General features: G+C 40.7%; 1 long non-coding RNA gene across 1 annotated transcript in view; it reads left to right on the forward strand.

Moving 5' to 3' along the window:
• Positions 1 to 21,234, forward strand: part of LOC134293648 (uncharacterized) — a 37,474-nt gene extending 16,240 nt beyond the window's left edge. The window contains exon 4 of the long non-coding RNA XR_010000591.1: positions 20,942 to 21,234. This is a non-coding gene — a long non-coding RNA (uncharacterized LOC134293648). The remainder of the gene's footprint in view (positions 1 to 20,941) is intronic.
• The last annotated feature ends 3,590 nt before the right edge of the window (positions 21,235 to 24,824 follow it).

The raw sequence follows: 24,824 nt of genomic DNA on the forward strand, positions 1-24,824 counted from the left end.
TTTGGGCTGCACATGCTACAAGCACAAAATTTTTCTTTTCACTGGATTTAATAGTTACCAGTTTTTGTCAATTTTTCTGATATTTTACCTATCATATTGTGGTATGTACAAGAGGACACACATGGGGGTGACTCTATGAGTTACTGTATCAGTAAACACAACCCTATGGATGCTATTGTAAAACTGCACACACAATTTCAAAACAGTGCTCTCATGTTGAGATTTTTCCTCCGCACCCTGAGGACTAGAGAAGAAAGTCCTCTGGACACCTTACTTTCTATGGCAAACATCATATGAAATCCTAGAGCACAAGTCTAGAGAGGGGCATTTGGTTCTCTAGTACCTCTTGAGGCAATAATCCCATATGATGCTTCCATGGAGGTTAGTGCTATAATTTTGTAATTATTAAGCTGTTGTGCAACCAATCAATACACTAAATAGAATCATGCCAGTTCCACTAGCCAGGGAAAACTACATCTTTCACAGGATTAAAGAGAGAGAGAAAAGCTTCCTGCTATAGTTGTGCAATTCAGGTAAACTACAAGCCATTTCGTGTCCTGGCGTTCGATGGGGGCCCCAATCTGTTTTTTGGGAGTCTCCGGAATACAGGAGGGCAAGATATTTGTTTTCACTCTGGAAGAGCCAAAAGATCCATTTTCTATTGGTCCATTATAGAAGGGGAGGATACCCAGGCTCCCCTTCCCATCATTTTAGAAATTTAAGCTGTTTGTTTCTACTCTAGAGGAGAGGTGCTCAGCTTCAGGCAGGCATACACTTTAAGGAGGCTTCTTGTTTAAAGCTGTTTTTTCTACTCTAGAGGAGAGGAACTTGGCTGCAAGAGAGGCAGACCCATGTGCTTTCTCTCAACAGCACCAGCAGCACACCAAGTAGCTTTCCAAGAGGCATTTTAAGGAGGCCCCGGGGAAGGGAGAGCTATCACTTGTAGCTCAGTAGAGCTGTCCTCCTTGGACTTCCTTAAAAATCTCCTGTTTTCAGTGCCTGCAGTCTCCTTTCTGCTTTCCAGTTTGGCTTCCTTAAAGCTGTTTCTACATCTACTCTAGAGGAGAGGTAGGCTTTGCTTTTTGTTTGCTGGGATTACTATTGTTAATCATAAGTATTATCTTTTAGAAGTAGTTTCTGAAGGAGAGGAAGGGAAGGAGAAAAGGAAGGTAAAAGGGTGGCTCTCTGTCTCCAAGCCCCCAAATGCAGACGTGTGCACCCAATCCACCGTCCCTCAGGTCCCCAATTCCCAGTGAATCCCACTAAATAAAAATAATCAGGAAAATAAAGGAAAATTTAAAAAATCCAAATAGGAGAGGAGTCGAGATCGGTTCCCACTTGCTTTCGTGTCAAGAGGTTTTCATACTGGGAGGACTCTTACTGTTATGTGCTCCCAAAGTACTGAAGGTACTGAAGGAAACAAATGAAATGTAGAAAACGAAATCCGTGCACAACCCTACTTGCTGATGTCATGAACTGTTAAATTCTACAATCAATCCTCTGCATCCATGGATTTTTTTATCCATGGGTTCAAACACCCATAGCTTGAAAATATTTGTAAATGTTCCAAAAATCAAACCTTGAGCATTCCTTTATAGATAAGGGTTGCTGTTTTACTATACCATTGATATAATGGGATTCACCCCAGTGGCGAAGTGTGTTAAAGCACTGAGCTGCTGAACTACCAAACTGAAAGGTCCCAGGTTCAAACCCCAGGAGCGGAGTGAGCGCCCACTGTTAGCTCCAGCTTCTGCCAACCTAGCAGTTCGAAAACATGCCAATGTGAGTATCAATAGGTACCGCTCCAGCGGGAAGGTAATGGCGCTCCATGCAGTCATGCCGGCCACATGACCTTGGAGGTGTCTACGGACAACGCCGGCTCTTCGGCTTATTTTTATTTACAGCATTTATATTCCGCCCTTCTCACCCCGAAGGGGACTCAGGGCGGATCACATTACACATTCAATGCCTTTTAACATAGAACAAAGACAAGACAAACATAGGCTCCGAGTGGGCCTCGAACTCATGACCTCCTGGTCAGAGTGATTCATTGCAGTTAATTGCAGCTGGCTTGCTCTCCCGCCTGTGCCACAGCCCGGGCTTAGAAATTGAGATGAGCACCAACCCCCAGAGTCAGACATGACTGGACTTAACATCAGAGGAAAACCTTTACCTTTACCTTATGCATATCCACAGTAGGTCCTGGAGCCGTAGTGGATACAAAGACACACTTGTACAATGCTTCACAGAATTCATTCCTTCATACATCCTTTCCCAGAAGCCTCTATCAGGAAGGTCAAGCATAATGGGCTCTGAAGTCTCAAACATCTGGCATGGCAAAGGTTGAGAACCATTGTGATAGCAATTCAAGCTGGTGGTATCTCTTACCCTGAAAACAGAAACATTAGGACTTAGCCAGAAGACCTGCAAGCTGGACATTTCCAGAGCTTATATACATAACAAGAAGAGGAAGCGGTATTGCAGATTTTAATTTCCCTCTGCCATCAAACTTTTTATGAACCACCTCTACGGCTATAAATCTCACAACATTCAGATATCAGGCCAAGCCTTAGTCTGTCAAGAATGATTGTCTCCCTTCTTTTCAGCAAGAGAGAACTGATCTTACTTCTGTGTATTTGTATTAAGAAAAATAAATAAATCTGGGTCTTCTTTTTAATATGTTTATCACATCCCCCCAGTTTTTGCCACTGAGCTCAGAGATGGAGTTGCCGAGTGTGTCTTTCCTAAGCGTGTCAATGCAAGGCGAGCTGTATGTCTAAATCTCATCCTCTCTGTGTATGTATGTATACCTTTGACAATGCCTTTGTTCTCTGCTCGACCACTATGGTTTCAAATATCCTTTGACAGCCAATTTTAAAGCAATGGCAATTTCCCTTACTATAAAAGGAGGAAGGAAAATCTCTTAGTAACAGAGTTGTCAATAAATAATAACAACTTTGTAATGCAGACTCTCTTTTTTTAAGCACAAATTGGAATGGGGAGGGGTGGGTTTTTAAATCAATAATTAGCGGTACATCTGAGTGCTGGTAAAAATATATATATTTCCAACTATATCTGAAGAGCAACCAGAAAGCAAAGCACTTTAAATTGCATTCCAGACACTAATGCAGGCAGCTAATCCTATTTACATTCATATTAGTCCCAAGTATCTTTCTGGGTCCCCTTAAGATTTCCACATTTGTATGCTTGCATGACTTGCTGGGGCTTTTTACATGATATCAGGACTTTTGTAATTTAAATCTATAAAAGGCAATTGCTTTTAAATATACTTCCCAACGGTGGATGGAAAAAGGAGCACTAAACTTATTGGACGGTTGCACACATCACTAAACATGAGCACCCAAAGTCAGGGCTTGTGTGCAGTGTGAGAAATTAATCTTCTGCCATATTAGCAAAATAGAAAGATTCGCCGGATGGGAAGGGACAAGCTCTCAGGCGCCCATGTTGACTTTTTTTCCCCACATACAAGATCTGGAAAATATGTCCAGGGAAATATTGTTTTGCCTCTGTTTTTTGTGATGGGTTGCAGTCTAGAAATTGAAAAAAAAAATCTTACCATATCCATAAAAAACTTAATAATACAATAGAATCTCACTTATCTAACATTCATTTATCCAACATTCTGGATTATCCAACACAGTTTCTATCCCGCCCCGATCCACAGCTGTTTCTTTAGGCAGCAAGGATTTAACTTTTTATGGATTTAATTTCCGACAATGTTGCTACTGTAAGTTCATTTTATGCTATTCTATCTTTATTTGTAGTCTATTTGTTAGTAGCCAATGTTTTTGTAGTCAATGTTTTCAATATATTGCAAAGTTTTGGTGTTAAATTCATGAATACAGTAGTTACTATATAACGTTACCGTATATTGAACTGCCTTTTCTGACGATTTGTTGTAAAACATGATGTTCTTTGGTACTTAATTTGTAAAATCATAAAGTAATTTGACATTTAATAGGCTTTTCCCTAATCCCTCCTTATTATCCAACATTTTATCCAACATTCCACCGACCCGTTTATGTTGGATAAGTGAGACTCTACTGTAGTTGAAATTTTGCATTGGGTGCATCTATGCTGTAGAATGAATGACACCACTTTAACCGCCTCGGACTCATGGGAGTTGCAGTTTTACAAGACCTTTAGCCTTCTCTGACAAAGAGTGCTGGTGCCTCACCCATCTACAAATTCCAGATTTCCATCATATCAAGCCATGGCAGCTAAAGTGGGCTCAAACTGCATTCATTCTTCGGTGGAGATGCATTCATCTTCTGCTTATTACAAATGCATTCCTAGACCCAACCAGCCCAAACCTCCCCAAAGAGACAGCAGCCACCTTGAGCAATGGAAGTCAGTTCTACTAGCAGTCAGAGTGCAGCAGGATGACATTTCCAAGCCTCTTCCACCATATTTCATGAGCCATATTGCAACTCTTCATTGCACGAGGAACCATTGGAAGTAGGGGGCTGGAAACTTCCAATCTCTAAGAGAACAGACCAGAGTTCAGAGTGGTTGCTGGATACGGATGTAGGTTTCAGGCTAAGCATTTAAAATTGTGGAAATAAAGTGCCATAATATGGATGTGGAATACTTTTGGATCTGGAGTTCTAGATTATAAAGCTGTAACTGCAACACAAAGTGGCAGCCAGTGTTCAATCAGTCTAATGCAGGCATGGGCAAACTTCAGCCCTCCAGCAGTTTTGGATGAACTCCCAAACACCTGGAGGGCTGAAGTTTACCTATGCCTGGTCCAATGTCTTCAAGACATGCAACTTTTATCCTTCAACATAACATGAGTACCAATCAACATCCCTGATCAATGTCATACTGGAAGGAGATGGTGGAAACTGGAGTCCAAGAACACAGGTTGCATTGTAGTAAGTGGTCTGGGGTTTGCTCTTCACACTCGCATGCCGTGGACTCCACTTTGTATCCCCATTTTGTACGATTGGCTGTGCATCTCGTGGTGCCAAAGCACAGTCTGTTCAACGCCTTCCAAGTCTTCTGTGTGCCCAGAGGGGAGTTTTTTCATGTGGTATCAGCCAGAGATTTGGGTTCCGGGTTTTTACCAGGGGACATGACAGAAGCCTCTCCGTAGGATAGTAACACATTCGGGCATCCCCTGAGCAATGTCTTTGTAGATGGCTGATTCTCTCACACCAGAAGCAATTTGCAGTATGCAACCAAACAAACAAATTTGTGCTGACTGTACTTTAATGGGAGACCATCAATGAATCCCAGGTGTTGTGGGCTATATTTCAAAGGAAGTTACTGTCAAAAATCAGTTCTTAAAAAATCCTATGAAATTCATGGGGTCACCATAAGAAACAGATAATTTGAAGACACACATACCCAAACTGTTGTATATGCTTCCTCATAAATGTAGTTAGAAATTCTTATCCAATGTGGAACAATTCCATTCAATTCAGGGATATGGAAACAGAACTGAACGATTCTGGGTATTGCTGTTCAAAAAAAGTACCTGTGAACTGTACAGACCTCTGTGTTTTTTCTTTGTCACAGAACCCTAGCTACTCGTATCAACCAGCGGCATGTTTTCCATTAAAAAATATCAAATGCAACTGTCTATTCTTTTTTTAAAAATTGCAAACAGCAGCCACCTTAATAAAGGCCAGATGTGAATACCTAAGACCCTAGGTAGATTTTATCTTTTTCTCTCTCTCGTCGCAACCTTTAAAGCAACTGACACATAACGGTAACCGTGTCTTTTGCACACAAAAAAGAGCGAGAGAAATCTATGAACTGATCAGCTACAGGGCATTAAGGAGATCTTCCCTGAACATCTCGAGTCCTTGTTCCTTCATGCCCTCTCCCCTGAATTTCTTGATCATGATTCTGGGGAGAAAGTCTCCTGTTATCAAGGTCTATGGCGGCTTACCTCTGTGCAAGTTTTTCTCGTACCAAGTAGTTTCAGGGTTGTTTCAACATGACCTCCTTTTTTTTACACTGTCGGAAATTGCTTGCCAGCCGAGGGAGGGAGAGAGAGGACAGGATCTTTCATTTTTAAGCCTTCTGGCATTTTTCAGCACTGAGATGCTCGGAAGCTAGAAACCGGCTTCCGGAATTCCCTTGCCGTCCCAAAAGGATCAAGAAGAATTGATTGCTCCTCTTTGAAATTAGCAAGTTGTAAAGTAACTTACTTGTTGGTTGACCCAGTACAAAAATCAAACATAGTCTCCCCTAAAGAAAAGAACAACCTCAACGCTGAGGTTAAATGATAAACCAGCAAGGATGGATCGGCATGTCAAAATATGTATATGGAAAGCATGCATGCGTTATTTGGCGTATGTGCTCACACCTTATCAGAAAATGAAGCCAATAGAAAACTTTGCATCCTCAAGTTTAGTTAAAAAGAAGTCCATAAGAGTCTGAAATGAATGTATAAATAACATGCAACTGTCTAGACAGTATAGGTCACTTACAAAGAGACTGGGTCAAGCAAAAATTGTCCATCAGCCAGACAACCATAACTGATTTTGATGCTAAGTAACGGTTTAGATATTCAGTATTCTATATATGCGAAAGGCTTCACTGAGCATTGAATCTTTCCAACCAGGCTAACCTTCTACTTAAAACATATCTTTATGCAGCCTTAGGAAAATGCACATGCTATTTAAGCATTAAAATTAATGCCGAAGGAAGTGGGGAGGTGGAGGCATTCTTCTAACAAGGGACTCGAAGCAACCTGTGTAATTGGCTTTTGGTCAAGCAAAAAATAAAATAAAAATAACAATTGACTCTCACCCTGGACAAATAATCTCACCTTACGACGCTGCCAGCATCCTAAAGAGAGGTGGATATTTAAATTGTAAGGTAGTATAACCCAACACAAGCACCCATACCTTGACCATGCAACGTTTTTAGGATACAGTGTCAATATTATCAGTGCTTGTAAATTTCTGACTGTTCTATTTCCTAGCATTAAATATATAGTAATCACAAGTTAAATCGCTATCAATTTGGTCTTCTGTCATGATGACCAATAAACTGATATCTGGAGCAGTTTAATCACTTTACCTATTGACTCTACTGTGGTTGTGATTCAGATCAGGACTATCCAAGACTTGAAATTTCTGAAACAAAGCCTGAAACCTAGGTCTACTCTTTGTCACAGGAAGTGACCCTGTTGGAGAGACCATAAAAAAATCCAAAAAGAAAACAAAAACAAGGCCAGAAAAATCCGCAAAAATAAAAAACCATTTCCCTAGAATGCAAGTACCCATGCTTCCAAGCAGCAAGCCTATTCCACTGTATTCCAGCTCACCAAACAAGGACTCCCATAAGAGTCAGGCTTTGAGACTGCAAGGCTATTCATTGCTATTCCACCTGGCCAACAAAGAATTCCCATACACCACAGCAACGCGTGGCTGGGCACAGCTAGTCTTCTATAAATATAAAAGTCAAAGTTGTTTTGTTTGTTTGGACCACAAAAGCTCCTATATGGCTTGATAGAGCTGGACCACAAACTTGGCCCACATACCTTTCATTACCCAACTTAAATTAATGGAAGGGTTTCAACTACAAAATCAGCCCTTTTAGGCAGCAGGTCCCCCCAAACTAACTAAAGATTTATACAGTGTTCGAAAACAACCACAAGAAGGCAGCATAAAGGCTATTTCAGAGGGGAAAGTAATAAATAGAAAAGCTCTGGAGTATCACCAGGGACGTTCTCTAGGATTCACTCGGAGGACCAGAGCATTGCTGTGGAGATATTGTGAGGGAGGCCTTTTCAGAGAGCTAGGCAAACATGGAAGTGAGGTGGAGAAGGGAGAAAGCAGCCATGTGGCAGCCCCTCTGACATCCAAGCAACACTGGTTATATATGATAGTAAATATATGCACATATGCATTTGTATGTGGACACATCTTTCAAGGCAGTGCTCTCATCCTGAGATCCCTCCATAAGATGTGGAGAATGGTCCTGAGAGTTATCACCATACTGTTGGTTCCAATACCTTGACTGTGTCTGAAACTCACTCTCAAAGACACAATGTGTAAATAAGATGAATGTATACAAAATTCAGCAAAGTAAGCTCAAAATTATGCAAAACTATGCAACCTAATGCATCGTGTATGTGGTAGGGTAGTCCATTAACATGAGTTTACACATACGAGCATGCTTGTGGACAATCTTTCCTCATCTGGATATAAAAAGTCAGTAACCAAAGTTGATTTTCTCCACACCTCACAATAAGCTGAACTGGACATAAATTGTCCTTTAGTCCACATGATTATGAGATGTATCATCAGTCAAAAGTAATTCTTCTTAACCTTTAGCCCTCCATATGTTTTGGATTTTAGTTCCTTGATCATTGATCAAGTTGTTTATGATTTCTAGGAATTAAACTCCAAAACATCCATAGAGCCTAAGGTTTCACCCACCATTCCAGCATGTAAATACTTAGATTGCTCCATCATCTTATAGGTTCTGATAATATAGGATCTGAGCCATAACATAGAATTGAGAAGTCCTCATAACTCCATCAGATGTCAACATCAACAGTAATATTATAAAGGCTAGCTGTCCACTTGCATTAGCTTGATCCCCCCCCCCTCTCTGAATTGCTTTCAAGATATTAATTATGTAAAAAGTACCAAAAGATAATCAAGCCCCCTCTTACTTATAGTTATCTCTGAACACCATTCGGAGGCTTGTGTTGTCCCTTATTCCACCAAAGCGGCATAGTTAGGCCTCTGTAAGTCTTATTACTGGACATTTGCACATTTCAAGTCCCATTAATGTAGCTAGATGAACAGCAGACTTAGCGAAAACAAATGGAGGCGGGGAAGGATAATGAAATAATAATGGAGCCTACATGGAAATGAAAGGGATTGCCATCTGCATAGTAATGATCCATTCCCTTCCTTTTTTAAAAAAAAATGGAATTTCGAACAGTGCATATATAAAAATTTAATATGTAAGAGCAAAAATAATGCTTTTTTACTTAGAGTAGGCAAGATAGATTTATGTTCTACCAGGAAATTCACCCAGTTGGGCTGGGTGAATTCACTGGTTGGGCTGATGTAATCATTTCACTTATGATTTGAATGAAATCAAAGTTTGATTGGTAGCACCCATAATCCCTTAAATTTGTTTTACATCTCATTTTATACTAAATTGGTGAAATTCAGCAATCTACCTCTCAAAAGGGAAAGTTTGCTGGCAGCTTCCAAACATGAACAAAAATGTTCAGGATATCAATCCAATAATAAATATCAAATTTGTTCAAACTAGGTTTATATATTGTTTTAGGTTAAGTTTAGAATCACTGATTTTCATGCATTTGAGAACAAAAGCCTCCCAAAGAGTAAGCAATTAACAGATCAGGTTGAAAACCTCATTATGATAGTAGCCTTGGTCCCATTAAGTAACTCACCAAATTTGATTATTCTTGATCAGCCAAATGGATTTTATAGCGTTAAAAATTCAATTTATAGTATAGATGACACTATACTTAGCAACATACAGAAAATGTCCTTGCTTCAGTATTTTTTAAGAAAGATTTAATACTTTGTTTGGTTCAGCAAAATCTTACCATTGTTGATGATGTAATACTCAGGGCGCTTCCAGACAGTACCAAAATCTATGCCAAAATGAGTTTAAAAACCTGCTTTGGTGTGGATCTCATCATAGCTTTCCCGGTGTTTATGTGTCTAGATATCATCTTGGTAACTACCGGGATGGCACCCAGCCACTTCGAAGGCTCCAAAACAAGCCTTTCTATGGCCCAATACCACATTAGACCCAGGCCTTTCAGGAAGGCTCAGTTCTAATGGGGTATCCAATTAATTCAGATCAAACCAGGGGAACAACTAGAGGAAAACCAGTTAGAGAAGATTCAGAAAGAAGCTGTCCTTCTAAAGGAGCTTGAAAATCTGGAATTGAGTCTCTAGAACTACGGAAGAATTGCAGTTTTGTTCTGCAGAATCACTGAATAGTAAATGACTTCAGAATGTTCATGAATTAAGATGAAACCCTGGTTAGATCCTAATTAATTTGGTTTTACTGGAGGCGTCATTTGGACCCCTCTGGTAAAACTGAGACAGGCAGGCCTCGGTTTAAGGGTCTGTCGGGATGGGCCTTCAGAATGGTTTCCTGTGTCATACAAAGTAGAGGCTTCATTAGTTACCATTACAATATGACCCCCATATTGGTTAAGCAACATACAGTTTCACTTATCCACAATTTCACACATTCAGTTACTCACTTAGGACCTCTTGTTCAAGCTATATCCTGGGTTTTGGTGCCTTCATTCTTCAACCCATTGCAAATAAAAGTGTTCACCATGATTCATGATTTCACGTATCCACGCAAAGTCCAGAAACGTATCTCCTGCAGATACGGAGATCAAACTGTATTTTGTTGGATGCATTACAGCATATCAATTTTGCACTGAGAAATGTCTTGGATATTTGTAGACACATTATTTTTTATTATATTTCTGGGACATGAAATTAGCCGGTCAATGTGGTTGGATCCGGCGTGCTCTTTCAGTTGCCAAAAGACTTGTACTCCAAGGCTAGAGAGATAAACCTTCTCCCACTTTTGCTCATAGGTCAGAGGAGCAGGCTGCTTTAGCTATTCATGAACATATAATTTCATAGCTGTCAACTTCAAGAAAATCTGTTTGGAGAAATGTGGCCAGCTTACATTAGCGTATAAGCCCAGCCCACATTCAAATCCTATGTACTCCCTCTTTGGCTTTATGGGTTTTTTTTTTGTTTTTTGGTTTTTTTTGTAATCATGCAGCTGAAATCCAGTATATGTCTGTGATGTCTGTATGTGTATAGATTTCATATAGAGGGGGGGGGGGGAGAGAACAAGAGAAAATGGGAGAGGCTAAGATCTTGAAATCAAGTCGCATCATTGGAACCTAATTTAAGATTGCATAAAGTTGGATGGTATCATTGCACAAAGATGGGATTTTCACTAAGAAAGCACAGACATAGCTATTGCATAAACACATATATCGGGCTGTGGCGCAGGCTGGTTAGCAGCCAGCTGCAATAAATTACTCTGAGCAAGAGGTCATGAGTTCGAGGCCAGCCCGTGTTGGGTTGAGCACCCGACAATTAAAATAAAAATATAGCCCCTGCTCGTTGTTGACCTAAGCAACCCGAAAGATAGTTGCATCTATCAAGTAGGAGATTTAGGTACCACTTATATGTGGGGAGGCTAATTTACGACACCATAAAAATCACCCAGCCGCTGTTGGAATGAGGAAGTTGCCGTCGCAGTGGATGATGAAGCAGCTGCTCCCCCTGTGGCCGGAATCAAGCATAACCTCAGGAAGCTGGAAGCTAGAGAAGGTTTAAATTGCCTCTGCGTCTGTTTCTGTCTCTGTTCTATGTTTATATGGCATTGAATGTTTGCCTTATATGTGTACAATGTGATCCATCCTGAGTCCCCTTCGGGGTGAGAAGGGCGGAATATAAATACTGTAAATAAATAAATAATAATAATATCGTATGGCTGGGCCACTATAATCCTAATACACAACATATCCCAAGTCACAAAGCACTGATGCTCAAGCGTTCGAGGAATAAATATGATATGGAGATATGGCTTGAATCAAGGCATATGCGAAAGGTGTCAGTGGATGAATCTAACTACATATGCATTTTAACACTTTATAATTTGTGTTTTAGTAGAGTTTAATAGAGTTTTTAATTGACTTGGTATTGTTTATTGTTTTATTGATTTTGTTACTGTTTTATTGAACGTGTTTTGGGGAAATGGAATTTTGCCAACTGTTGTAAGCCGCCCTGAGTCCCTACGGGTGAAAAGGGCGGGGTAAAAATGATGTAAAATTAAAAAAAAATGTTGTATCCCATTGTGCATATCTTGAGTCCAAAGCCCCACAAACACTTTGCACAGTAGTGATTCCAATCTTCAAACAGACCAACAGTGTTGGTCCAATGGATAGAACAGCAACATTTCAAATAATATTGTATTAAATCCTTCAAAACATTTGTTGGTTGAGCACCATAAAGAATGCCATGGATCCCTGAGACGTTGTCGCTTGGGAATAGCTGAAATATTAGACCTTGCACATGCAAACACAAACACACACTCACATAGAGCGTGAGAGAGATATCCTCGGAAGCAAATCGCCCCAGGCAGAATATTCATATTTAACACCACTGACATCAACCTGATATCTTATCCAAGAAGACTTGAAAAATGACTCTGGCTGACTGTGTCAATGACTCAGAACACGAATGTTTATAGTTTAATGTCCTTAAAATCAAGACGGGCTCCTGCAAAATCTCCTTAATATACCATCACCATTTCCTTTTAAGACAGACAACTCATCAGCCCAAAGAATAAGGAAGCCTTCCTTTTTCCAGTCAACATTAAGCCAAGCCTTGAGAAATGATCTTGACAGTTGGATGTAATCCTTTACTCTTGAGCTGTCTTTCAAGCAGTTAGATAAGTGTTAGCATATTTCCTTCTTTCTGGCCGAACAAGCAAGGTGTATCAGGGCAGGGCAGACTATAACTCACACTTTTGGTGTTTCGTTTCTTCGTTGCAGCCATGGATATGGTCCTAGTTGGCAATGTGCTGGTTTTAATGGCTTTTAATGCTCTTTTGGGGCATTTTGAGTCTGACCTGTCTAAAGAACGTGCCATCCTGACAGTAAGAACCTGGGAATGTGTCGGAGCTGAAATTCAATCTACAATTGCCATTATTTGAATAAAACTCTCCAACATTCACAGACGGGAAAGAGCAGCTGAAGCAAATCCACAGTTAAGTTTGCATAAATGCCCAGGGGGGCTTTTTTGCCGTATTCATGCCAGCTCGCTCCTGCTTTCTCACTCGGCTTCCACTTATCCAATGTTGTGTGATTGTCGCAGTAATTATGGATGCCTTAGGAATACTGGTGGAGTTAGATGAGAATGATATGCCATAATGATAGCTATTTTGCCAAATTTCTAGGGAAATACTCCTTGGGCTCGAGGATCGACTCTCTTCCCCATCTATTTGCTGATGAATTCATGATAAAAATGCCAATTTGCTACACAAATGCCTATGGAGAGAGAATAGCTTATGACGTTCATTGAATCACAAAACCAATAAAGGAAACCCGTTTTGCTAAAACCAGACAATTTTGCAGATGTCAGTCTCCAACAAGGCATTAAAAAAAAGATTGTTTCACTAACCAGATTATTAGTCATTGTTTAACAACATTGGTGGGTGAGAAATCAGTATCTCAGCAGTGTATGCCAAAAATCAACTGGGGTGGTGGTGGCGGACCCTGAAACTATAAAGGATGAGAGAATAGACTCTGCCCTTCCCAGTCATAGCAATCCTATGGAAAACCTGGGGTTTATATTTTTGTTGGATACTTATTTGACTTGTGCAATTTGGCCAAAAAGCATGCCGTTTCGAGGTCCATTTTCGGCTGACCCCTCATTCTGTTTACTGGGAAGTTACTCAACTTGGGAGGAGTGTTACTGATTTAATTTGGCAAAGATTTGGCCCATTAGCTACAATGGGAAACTTTAAAGGCTCAATCCTCAGCCATTTTAAGGCCTATCTGCATGAAACCAACCTCAGTTTTAGACCCCATTTACAACTACAGGCTTGCCAAGTTTCAAAACAATTCACCCATCTACTGATTATTTAGAATTATTTTAAGTTTTTACCATAACATTTTTAAAAATAAGACAAACAGCAAGAGAGGGTTCTGGGAATTGTTGTCGCCAGTTGTGTCCATTCTCAGCCAATCAGAGCATGGACACAAGCAGGCCTTTTATTGGCTGAGAAACAGAGAGAGAAAAATCTTCAACTCCCATCATGCTCCAAGAGAGACTTTTTAATGCCTGCCCCGTGCAAGTGCTCCTGGGAAAGTGAGTTCCCAGCAAGGCCCTATCTAGAGACGGAGCCTGGGGAAATTTTCTGCTGCCGGGGAGGGAAAAAAGATGCTGCAAGATCTTCTCCGGGAGCACTGTGGCAGACCCCTACCTCAGGTATAATGCAAACTTAACTCCATCCTCTACAGTAGCTGATAAATCCATCTTTCTTGATCGGTTTTGCCCAGCTTTTAGGTTCCATCCTACTCGTTCTGTTTTCGGGGGATTACACAAAATGGACCACCAAATATTACAAAACATTTTCTGTCCAACTGATACGGGCCCAAGCCTAATACTTAGTAGGTCCCAATATCCTACAGATCCCATGGAGTACTAGATTTGCAGTAAGATTGTGGTAAGGTACTTAGGTTGGATCTACACTGCATTATATGGTCAGTGTGGACTCATATAATGCAGTCTAATGATAAACTGCATTATATGAGTCTATACTGACCATGTAATGTAGTTCCAAACTACATTATATGGCAACGTAAATCCAGCCTTAGACCCCCCCTACTAAAGAATCCCAGTGCATTACCAGAGATCTCTGTAGCAAGGGATTCTGGGTATTTTAGTAAAAGGTAAAGGTTTCCCCTGACGTTAAGTCCAGTCGTGTCCGACTCTGGGTTGGTGCTCATTTCCATTTCTAAGTTGAAGAGCCGGTGTTGTCTGTAGACACCTCCAAGGTCATGTGACCAGCATGACTGCATGGAACACCGTTACCTACCCGCCGGAGCGGTACCTATTGATCTACTCACATTTGCATGTTTTCGAACTGCTAGGTTGGCAGAAGCTGGGGCTAACAGTGGGAACTCAACACGCTCCCCGGGTTTGAACCTGGGACCTTTCAGACTGCAAGTTAAGCAGCTCAGCGCTTTAACACACTGAGCCACCGGAAGCTCTCTGAGTACTTTACAAACTATAAATAACAGAATTCCATAAGTTGGAGGCATAGAAACCAAGTAAAAGAGTACCACTTAGCTGCAACCATTGAAATAATGGACCAAAATCTGATCAGAATCAGTAGCAGGACTCTTTCATTGGAAGGGTTCTTGACACCACCTCATATGGGTAATGTGAAGCTGAATATTCCCAGCACTGGTGCATTATTATGAGCTATAATTATTATTTCCAAAATGTTTTGGAGTGCCTTGAACTTGAACAGGCAATTGAGTCCCACGAGCTTTACAAATGACCTATTCCTGGTAGAAATGAAAAGTGATACAACTGGTTTGTTGGCAGTGCTGATACCTACATTTTTGAGTGACAGAACCCTGCTTGGGGTATGTTGCTATGGGATCGGGATAATAGGTAACTGTATTTCAGGATGCACCATTCTGACACAGGTATGCCTTTGCTTCATCAAATTCATTCAGGTAATAGGCCAGAATTTATTCTAGGATCCAGGAAGAAGGGATTGTTTTTCATATGCCAAGTTCACTTTTGTAATTGATATTGTTCCAAACAATAGCAGGTAAAGATTTCATTCATTTTTCCACCCAGATATGGACAAAAGGCAATTTTTTTCTCAAATGGACAAAAAGTCTCCCTAACCTTGCACTTCATCTTCTCTCTTGACTCGTAGCCATTTCAAATCCAGATTTCTTCTCCTTCCCCAAGACCGCGTTTCCCAAACTTTACAGCAAACGACAAAGCAATGTACAAAGAATGAGAAAGATGAAGGTTTTTTCTTAAAAAAAAAAAAAACTCTCTCTCCGCACCCAGTAGGTATCTGTAACAGCAGGTTTAATTTAAAGTGAATATCGCTTTCCTGGCTTTAGCCAACTTCAAAGCCAGCGTCCTAATGCCTCTCATTTTGTATGTCTGTTTTACATCAGTCACAATTTCGTATCACCATTTCACTTCTGCCCGATACATATCATAAATTTTTTTGTAACTGGAAAGCACACTTAGTATATGGATTAAATTAAGACTGGTTTTCTTTTTGAGGGGAAAAGAGAGAGAGAGAGAAGCAGTGGGGAGAAAAGAAGAAAGATAGTGGGCATTTACATTATTAACTCGCTTGTTTCATGTATCTGATGATTGTGTTGTTAAGGGCATGTTAAAATGTTGTTGGATAATCCGCACCACATACATCAAAAAGATTTTTTTAAAATAAAAGGGGGAGGGGGGACCTCCAATGGATTTAGAAATCAAACTGTTTAAAAGCTGGGTTTAGATAAGAGAAAGACACAGCTGAGAGCAGCAGTGAGCCTGTCTCAATTGCCCAGCATCCAAGCGGAATGGGATAAGGAGCAAATTGTGGCTGTGGATGGATGCTTGCACAGCAAATGCTTAAACCAGTATTTGTCCTTCAAGCATCCCTCAAAAACAAATGTACAAATAAGGCTAATTGCCTGGCAGTCTTAGAAGAAGGGCTGGTCCTACTATTAAGCAATGAGTTCCCTGCCTTGAGTGGCAGATGTTGACAAGTGGTAGCAAGGTAATAAAGATGTTTGCCAGAAGACTCACCTGTCCCTTGAAGCTTAGCCTGCTGCCTTCAGGTATAGTGGAAAATCCAGTTTTGTCATTAGTGTTGAAGATATCCATCTGCCAGTCTAGTTCTGGCTCAGGAAGACAAATGCCAAGGATAATCTTGGATCAACCCTACCCGAAGGACAAAATGACACCTATTTCGGTCTTCATATAAGACTGCCATTACCCATATAAGACTGTCTAACCAAGCCTGGCAAGCTGCCTAGATGACATTCATCCAGAGGTTAGTTTGTCTTCCATATAATGACTAGGGAGGGCAGCTAAAGAAGAATAGCTGAAAGGACTGAGATTCCTTTGTGAGTCCCACTGGGATGGTGAGGACCAATGGTTTATGTATCATTCGGTGGGAGAACGCTTAGACTAGAGGCCTGCAATGGGAATGATCTCCTTCAAAGTGGATCCATCCAAGATTTTTTCCTGTCTTAGGACTTTATCACACAGAACTGCTATTCCACAACAGTCATACGATTACTGATCATGGCAATAGACCATGAGGAGGAAGCAGACCAGCAACAGGATACACATAGTGCTATGCAATATGGATTGATTTTGTTATTGTGTGTCAATCAAGACTGTGTGTGTGGATTGTCACCAAACGGGCCAGTGATAGTCCTACTAAGTCCTTAAAAGACATGACAGAATATTCTACTCCTACCGTGTTTCCCAGAAAATAGGACAGTGTCTTATATTAATTTTTGCTCCCAAAGATGCACTAGGTCTTATTTTCAGGGGGTGCCTTATTTTTCCATGAAGAAGAATTCATATTTATTGTTGAATGAAAGAATGAAAGTATATTAATTATATACTGTACAGTAGTTGTCATCACAAACCAGCATAACCAGATAAACTGTGAATCCTATCAATAATTTCTTGTTACTGTCATTATTTCCATGTACAACAATCTATGATACCAATCCAGCATGCTCTGTTGTTCTGTTTGGCAGGCATGCTTCCAAACACAAACTTTGCTAGGTCTTACTTTCAGGGAAGGCCTTATATTTAGCAATTCAGCAAAACCTCTATAAGGTCTTATTTTCAGGAGATGTCTTATTTTTGGGAAAACAGGGTAGAAATTCCCTTTCTGCAGGATCATGAGGTGTCTTTCAACTTTATGTATGGACTCAACTGTGGAGTTCACTTTTCCGGATCTATTGATTGATTTAGTGTGTTGCCTTTCTCCTGATAGTAGATTTTGTACTCATCAGCTGAATGTATCTGGATCAACCAAATAATGTTGCTTTCTTCCAAGCCCTAACACAGTGGTTCTCAACCTGAGGATCCCCAGATGTTTTGGCCTACTCCCAGAAATCCCAGGCAGTTTACCAGTTGTTAGGATTTCTGGGAGTTGAAGGCTAAAACATCTGGAGACCCATAGGTTCAGAACCACTGCCCTAAAACTCATTGAAAATCCCAACTAGAGCAATTGCATCAATTAGCATTATGCATATGTTGCTTCACCATTATTTTTAATAAGATTCCAATCTAGTTCTAAATTTTCCAAAACTTTGTCCTTTACTATTTTGTCAATACACAACAGTGAATCATTCAGACACTTATTTGGGAAGGACAATTGTTTGCCATTATAGAAGATGCAACTCCAGAAGTTCAAATGTGGTGTTGAGGTCCTGGCAATTTATTATTGCAATGGCTCAGTTTCTTCATGAGAAATGAAAATACATAGAGAATCCAGGCATATGTAAAACACAATTTAGCTGCCCAAATCAGCAAAAGGTTATATTCCTTTGCCACATGTACAATGTAACATCATTTCCTGCCAAGCTGGATCTACTTCTGGTACCCATATGTCATTTCAAAAGAAGTCTGTACATAAGAATCTCCTTTATTGTAACATACAAAACTCATTGGCCGTAGTGCCGTTTGATCTAACAGCAAATATTAAATCAAATTCGTGGTTCATTAGGGTGACAGATGGAGACGAATAAAAGTTTAAAGTCACATTGGTTTCCAAACCAACAAGATAAGTAAAACAAGGTAGGATACATCTTTATTGAGTTGCCCTGTTTAACTAGACAGATGTCGGCTGCCATTTCATTCTGTTCACTGGGTACATGTTGATAGATTGTTCTTTTATTCCATGCAACTGTGGACCCAACAGAAAAAGTTCAAGATCCAACAAATTCAGTCTTTCCTAGATGGATTTTGAACAGAATTCCATTGGCAATTTTACCTACAGAAGATGCAAATATACAGAATAGCATGGGAAGAGAACAACTTCATCTCTTGCCCTCCTAAATTGGTCAATCGGTGCTCAACAAATGTCTTCACCTCTTCCTTTGAAGGGTTGTCAGATCTCACAGTAGTTTTGTGGGACAGATAAAGGCAGATAATAAGGGAGCAAACTCTCCAGTTTTCTGGGAATTTAGCTCAAGTGAGAGAATATATCTGCATAGTCAAAGCAGTGGTATTCTCCATAGTAACCTATGGATGTGAGAGCTGGACCATAAGGAAGGCTGAGTGAAGGAAGATAGACGCTTTTGAACTCTGGCGCTGGAGGAAAATCCTGAGAGTGCCTTGGACCGCGAGAAGATCCAACCAGTCCATCCTCCAGGAAATAATGCCTGGCTGCACACTGGAGGGAAGGATATTAGAGGCAAAGATGAAGTATTTTGGCCACATCATGAGAAGACAGGAAATCTTGGAGAAGAGAATGATGCTGGGGAAAATGGAAGGAAAAAGGAAGAGAGGCCAACCAAGGGCGAGATGAATGGACGGTATCCTTGAAGTGACTGGTTGCCCTTCTTGGGATTCATTCTCCAGCCAGGTTCTCTCTCACCAGTCAGGACACCAATTCCATACCACCCGAGTAGGCACAGAGGCAACAACTTGTGTTCAGTGTATATTCTATGGGTTGACCGCCTCTACTCTCAGACTCCAGAGCTTTCCAGCTGTTGGTTTAAGAATCTTCCTACTCATCTGGTCCTACAGCTTCAATACCAAGGACTTTGGGACTGCGATGAAAAGTCCGAAACACATTTCATCATCATCACCTGGCCAAATCTCTGAGCAAAAGCTCAAAACCAAATATGGTGGAGATTGAATGTAATTTTTGTTCATGACATTATGTGAGCTGTGACAATTCACAATCAAACCTGAAAACATTTGCCGCATGCTTGTGTACCTAAACACAATGTGCAACACTCCACAATGGTGCTACACATGGAACTCTATATTTGCAGACATAGACTGTAGCCAAGAAATCAGAAGACATTTACTTCTTGGGAAGAGAGCAATGACCAATCCCGATAAAATAGACATTACACTGGCAACGAGAGACCGCATAGTTAAAGCAAATGTATTCCTGTAGTAACTTATGGATGCAAGAGCTGGACCATAAGGAAGGCTGAGCGAAGGAAGAGACGCTGTTGGAGGAAAATTCTGAAAGTGCCTTGGACTGCAAGAAGATCCAACCAGTTCATACTCCAGGAAATAATGCCCGGCTGCTCACTGGAGGGAAGGATATTAGAGGCAAAGATGAAGGACTCTGGCCTTATAATGAGAAGACAGGAAAGCTTAGAGAAGTGAATGATGCTGGGAAAAATGGAAGGAAAAAGGAAGAGGGGCCGAACAAGGACAAGATGGATGGATGGTATCCTTGAAGTGATTGGCTTGTCCTTGAAGGAGCTGGGCATGGCGACAGTCGACAGGGAGCTTTGGCATGGGCTAGTCCATGAGATCATGAAGAGTCGGAAGCAATTGAATGAATAAACAACAACAAACAATGATACCAAAAGAATTCCTGCTATGATAGGTCACAATACTGAGTTACTTGAGATCTGCCTTTGACTTGTTGGATCATATGGCATTTAGGTGAATTAGGAGAATGTTTGAAAGGAAAATGGCCTATTTTATTCTTTGAGAGAGTTTTCAAGAGGTAAGGGTTTCTTTCTCCCTCCAAGTATTCCCCTCCCCCATTGTTTAGAAAAATGAAACGCAAGATTTTAGTTTGTGATCATGCTTAAGGCACATTAATTATGGTTGGCAAAATAACCATGGCTAAAGTTAATTTATGGAAATTTGCACACCATCATACAGCAGTGGGAGGGGGTGATGCACACTTTTCAGAAGGACCATATAATAAGATTTTCACTTAAAAGATTGCTGGGGATTAAAGCAAGTCTACTGTAATGATTTTACTGCTGGCAGAGGGAACATGAAAGACGTGATGGTGTTTGGTGCAGTTTCATGTGCGTACTAAAGAGAAATTACAGAACAAATTCAAAATGACACAGCACACATGACTCTGGGTTACAAAATTGCTTCAGAAGAAAAAGCATTGTAGAGCAAATATTATTTGTCTCAACTGCTGTGATGTCCACCGTATCCGGACTACAGTAACCGTCCCTGTTTCATCTGCTGCTTCATCAGCATGTTTCTATCAATGGGCTGAAACTGAAGGATTCCACTCCAGCATGTTTTAACAATACGATTCCAATATCCTGGAAAGCCAGCGCTGACAAGATGACTCAAAGCTGACAAGGCTTCGCCTGTTCTGTTCATGCCGTATTTTTTCACCCTTTTTCTTTCAGAAAGTACCTCAACCTCATCAAAGGTCTTCGCAGACTCGGGATGACAAACTTTGTTCTTACATGAACAAAGAAGAGGACACACTGTAAAAGACTCCCTTCAGATAGGACACAAAGACTTTTTATAGCATCACAAACTGTCAGGTAATGTGGATTATACATTATGCATCAAAGATTTGGCTCAGTAAGTAAGAAGTGCTTTCTATTATACTTCTTTGACCATCTAGAAACTCCTACCTTCTGACTTGTAGGTTCTTGTCTTTTGTTGTCATTATTTATCAGTAAAGAAGATCCATTGTTGGTGATTTCCTCTTCCTTAAGGATGACCAATATCATGCTCTCACTTTACTTGCCATAGCCTACTCATTGCCTTTACCATCTCACTAGGAGCCTTCGGTGGCCTAGGGGATAAAAGCCTCATGACTTGAAGGTTGGGTTGCTGACCTGAAAGCTGCCAGGTTCAAATCCCACCCGGGGAGAGCACGGATGAGCTCCCTCTTTCAGCTCCAGCTCCATGCAGGGACATGAGAGAAGCCTCCCACAAGGATGGTAAAACATCAAAATATCCGGGTGTCCTCTGGGCAATGTCCTTGCAGATGGCCAATTCTCTCACTCCAGAAGCAACTCCGGTTGCTCCTGAAACGAAAAAAAACCATCTCACTATCAAAGCCTCCTCTGTTTTGTTGGTATTTGTGAAGGAATGTGCCTTCAAGTTGTCTATCAACTTATGACAACCCTATAAATCAGTGGTTCTCTACCTGTAGGTCCCCAGAGGTTTTGGCCTATGACTCCCAGTTAGAGCAGGTCCGAGGTAATTTTCAAGTATAGGTGAACAGAAATTTTGGCACCCCCCCCCCCAACCAATCACTGAAAAATAAAAAAGTTGGCTAAGTGAAAATGTTGGATAAGGAGGGATTAAGGAAAAGCCTAAATAAAGAACAACACTCTGAAAACAGGGGAAATCCACACAGGAAGCAATCAGGGACAGCTAACACCTCCCGAAAAAAGATTCTCCCAGGCAAGAGGAAGCCAGGCCTTGAAGCCACAGGGCCATTAAATGCTAATCAAGGTGATTAATTACAACATCCACATCTGCCTCCCAACAGACAAGACCTCTTTCTCCCACCCTGGACATTATTCCACAGACAAATAAAACCCACTTGCCTTGCTTCCAACAAATGGCAGCGGGCTCCGGAGTGCCCGACGTGGGCTCCGGAAGGTCCAGCATGGGCTCCAGAAGGCCCAGCGCGGGCTCCAGAAGACCCGTCCGGCCCACCGGAAGGCCCGACACAGGCTTCCAGAACCTGCTCTGGGCCTTCCGGAGAACGCGTTGGGCCTTCCAGTGAGCCAGGCGCCCAAAGAAGACCCGCAAGGCCCGAAGAAGGTCCGAAGAAGGAGATGGGGGTGGCACCTTCCTCCTGGGGTCCTCAACTGCAGCCCCGGAATGATTGCGCCATAGGCGACCACCTAAATGGCCTCGCCGGTGAACCGCCTCTGCTCCCAGAAATGCCAGCCAATTCAGGATTTCTGAGAGTTGAAGGCCAAAACATCTGGGGACCCACAGGTTGAAAATTTCTGCTATAAATCAACTCGATCTAATGCCAGGTGGACTTCAAAGAATCCTCCTCCCAAAGGGGTCAAAGCATCATTAATAATAATAATAATAATAATAATAATAATAATAATAATAATAATAACAACAACAACAACAACAACAACAACAACAACAACAACTTTATTTTTATACCCCACCTCCATCTCCCCAAGGGGACTCGGAGCAGCTTACATGGGGACAAGCCCAGATAATTACAATCATTGAAACAATAAAAAACAGATCACAAAATACAGTTATACGCATTAAACATTAAAAACAGTAATATCAACTTGACATAATCTAAAAAGCAAAGCAAAAATTATAAAAAAAAACAAACAGCCAAAGTGTGCGGAGTATATAATGTAAACAAGAGAATGAAATAGGAAGCTAAAGTGCTGCAAGTTGATAGGAGACTTGGGATGACTTGATATTGTGTGCCTTCAAGTCATTTCCAACTCAAATCCGCCCTATGGTGAATCTATCACACAGTTTTCTTGCTTTTCTCTGAGGCTAATTGTGCCTTACTCTAAATCATCTAGAGCAGTGGTTCTCAACTTGTGGGTCCCCAGATGTTTTGGCCTACTGCTCCCAGAAATCCCAGCTGTTTGGGTTTCTAAAAGCTGTTTTACCAGCTGTTTGGGTTTCTAAAAGTTGAAGGCCAAAACACAGGCTGAGAACCACTGATCTAGGGTTTCTTAATAGGAATTTGAACCTTGATTTCCAACAGTCATTGATGGATGGTGACTGAATCAGCCAACACACATTTTGGTGCCTCAAAAAATAGACCGGTATCTGGGTATATTTGACCTGCTGATTCCAAAAATGGCACCAGTTTTTTTTCCTATTGGCTCTTGTTTTTGAGATACCGAACATATGCCATATACCAGTCTTCATTTGCTTATCTATAGAAAACCATGATAAATATACCTAAGGAACTAGAGTGGATGCAGTCTATCCAATGTACTTTTCTGAATCAGTGCCCAAATAATCCCAAGAACATATCTAAAAATCGAGATACAGTAGAGTCTCACTTATCCAAGCTAAACAGGCCAGCAGAACCTTGGATAAGCGAATATCTTGAATAATAAGGAGGGATTATGGAAAAGCCTACTAAATATCAAATTAGGTTATGATTTTACAAATTAAGCACCAAAACCATGTTATACAACAAATTTGGCAGAAAAAGTAGTTCAATACGCAGTAATGTTATGTTGTAATTACTGTATTTACAAATTTAGCACCAAAATATCACGATACAGTAGAATCTCACTTATCCAACATAAACGGGCCGGCAGAATGTTGGATAAGCGAATATGTTGGATAATAAGGAGGGATTAAGGAAACGCCTATTAAACATCAAATTACATTATGATTTTACAAATTAAGCACCAAAACATCATGTTTGACAACAAATTTGACAGAAAAAGCAGTTCAATACAGGGTACTGTAATGTAGTATTTACTGTATGTACGAATTTAGCACCAAAATATCACGATGTATTGAAAACATTGACTACAAATATGCGTTGGATAATCCAGAACCTTGGATAAGCGAGTCTTGGATAAGTGAGACTCTACTGTATATTGAAAACATTGATTACAAAAATGCATTGGATAATCCAGAACCTTGGATAAGCAATCTTGGATAAGTGAGACTCTACTGTACCAGTATTGGGGAGGCTGTATAATGGATGCTGTCATGAAGTTATTACTCTCTAATAGACCTTTGTTGTTTTAAATATATACTAAGATGATTTTAATACTCTAATTATCAACTGTCAAGGATCGCCTAACCAAAATTTCACCCAGACATTTTTTTCAAAAGAAATGTTGTCCTCCTTATATTATTCTTCTAGATCCATACATGTTGTCTCCAAGTAGATCTGTCTGATGGGCCCGTTTGTTGCAAAGCGTCTGCCCTCACATCGATGGGAGCGATTCCATTTTGCTGTCAGTTGTGTAATATGGGCAACTTGGTTACTAGCCATGCGTAAAAGACAGTGCGGAGAAGGAGGGGAATTCTTCGCACGGCATGTGACATTGCAGTGTGGAAGTGCGCATTAAATTAGAGTGAGAGGTTATAAGTCTGACAGAAACTTGATCTGTATTCCCTAATTATAGTCTCCCTTTCACAAAACTGACACAAAAATGTTAAGCCAAATTAAATGTTGTCTAATTAACGATCATATACAAGGCTTCAAAAAGAAGAAGAAGAAGAAAAAGAAGGAGACACAGAGGGTGGGGAGGAGAAAGGGGAATGTCTTACATGTTATTTAGCAAAGTAGCATTTCAG

This window comes from Anolis carolinensis, unplaced genomic scaffold, assembly GCF_035594765.1.
Source record: "Anolis carolinensis isolate JA03-04 unplaced genomic scaffold, rAnoCar3.1.pri scaffold_9, whole genome shotgun sequence".
Lineage (NCBI taxonomy): Eukaryota > Metazoa > Chordata > Lepidosauria > Squamata > Dactyloidae > Anolis > Anolis carolinensis.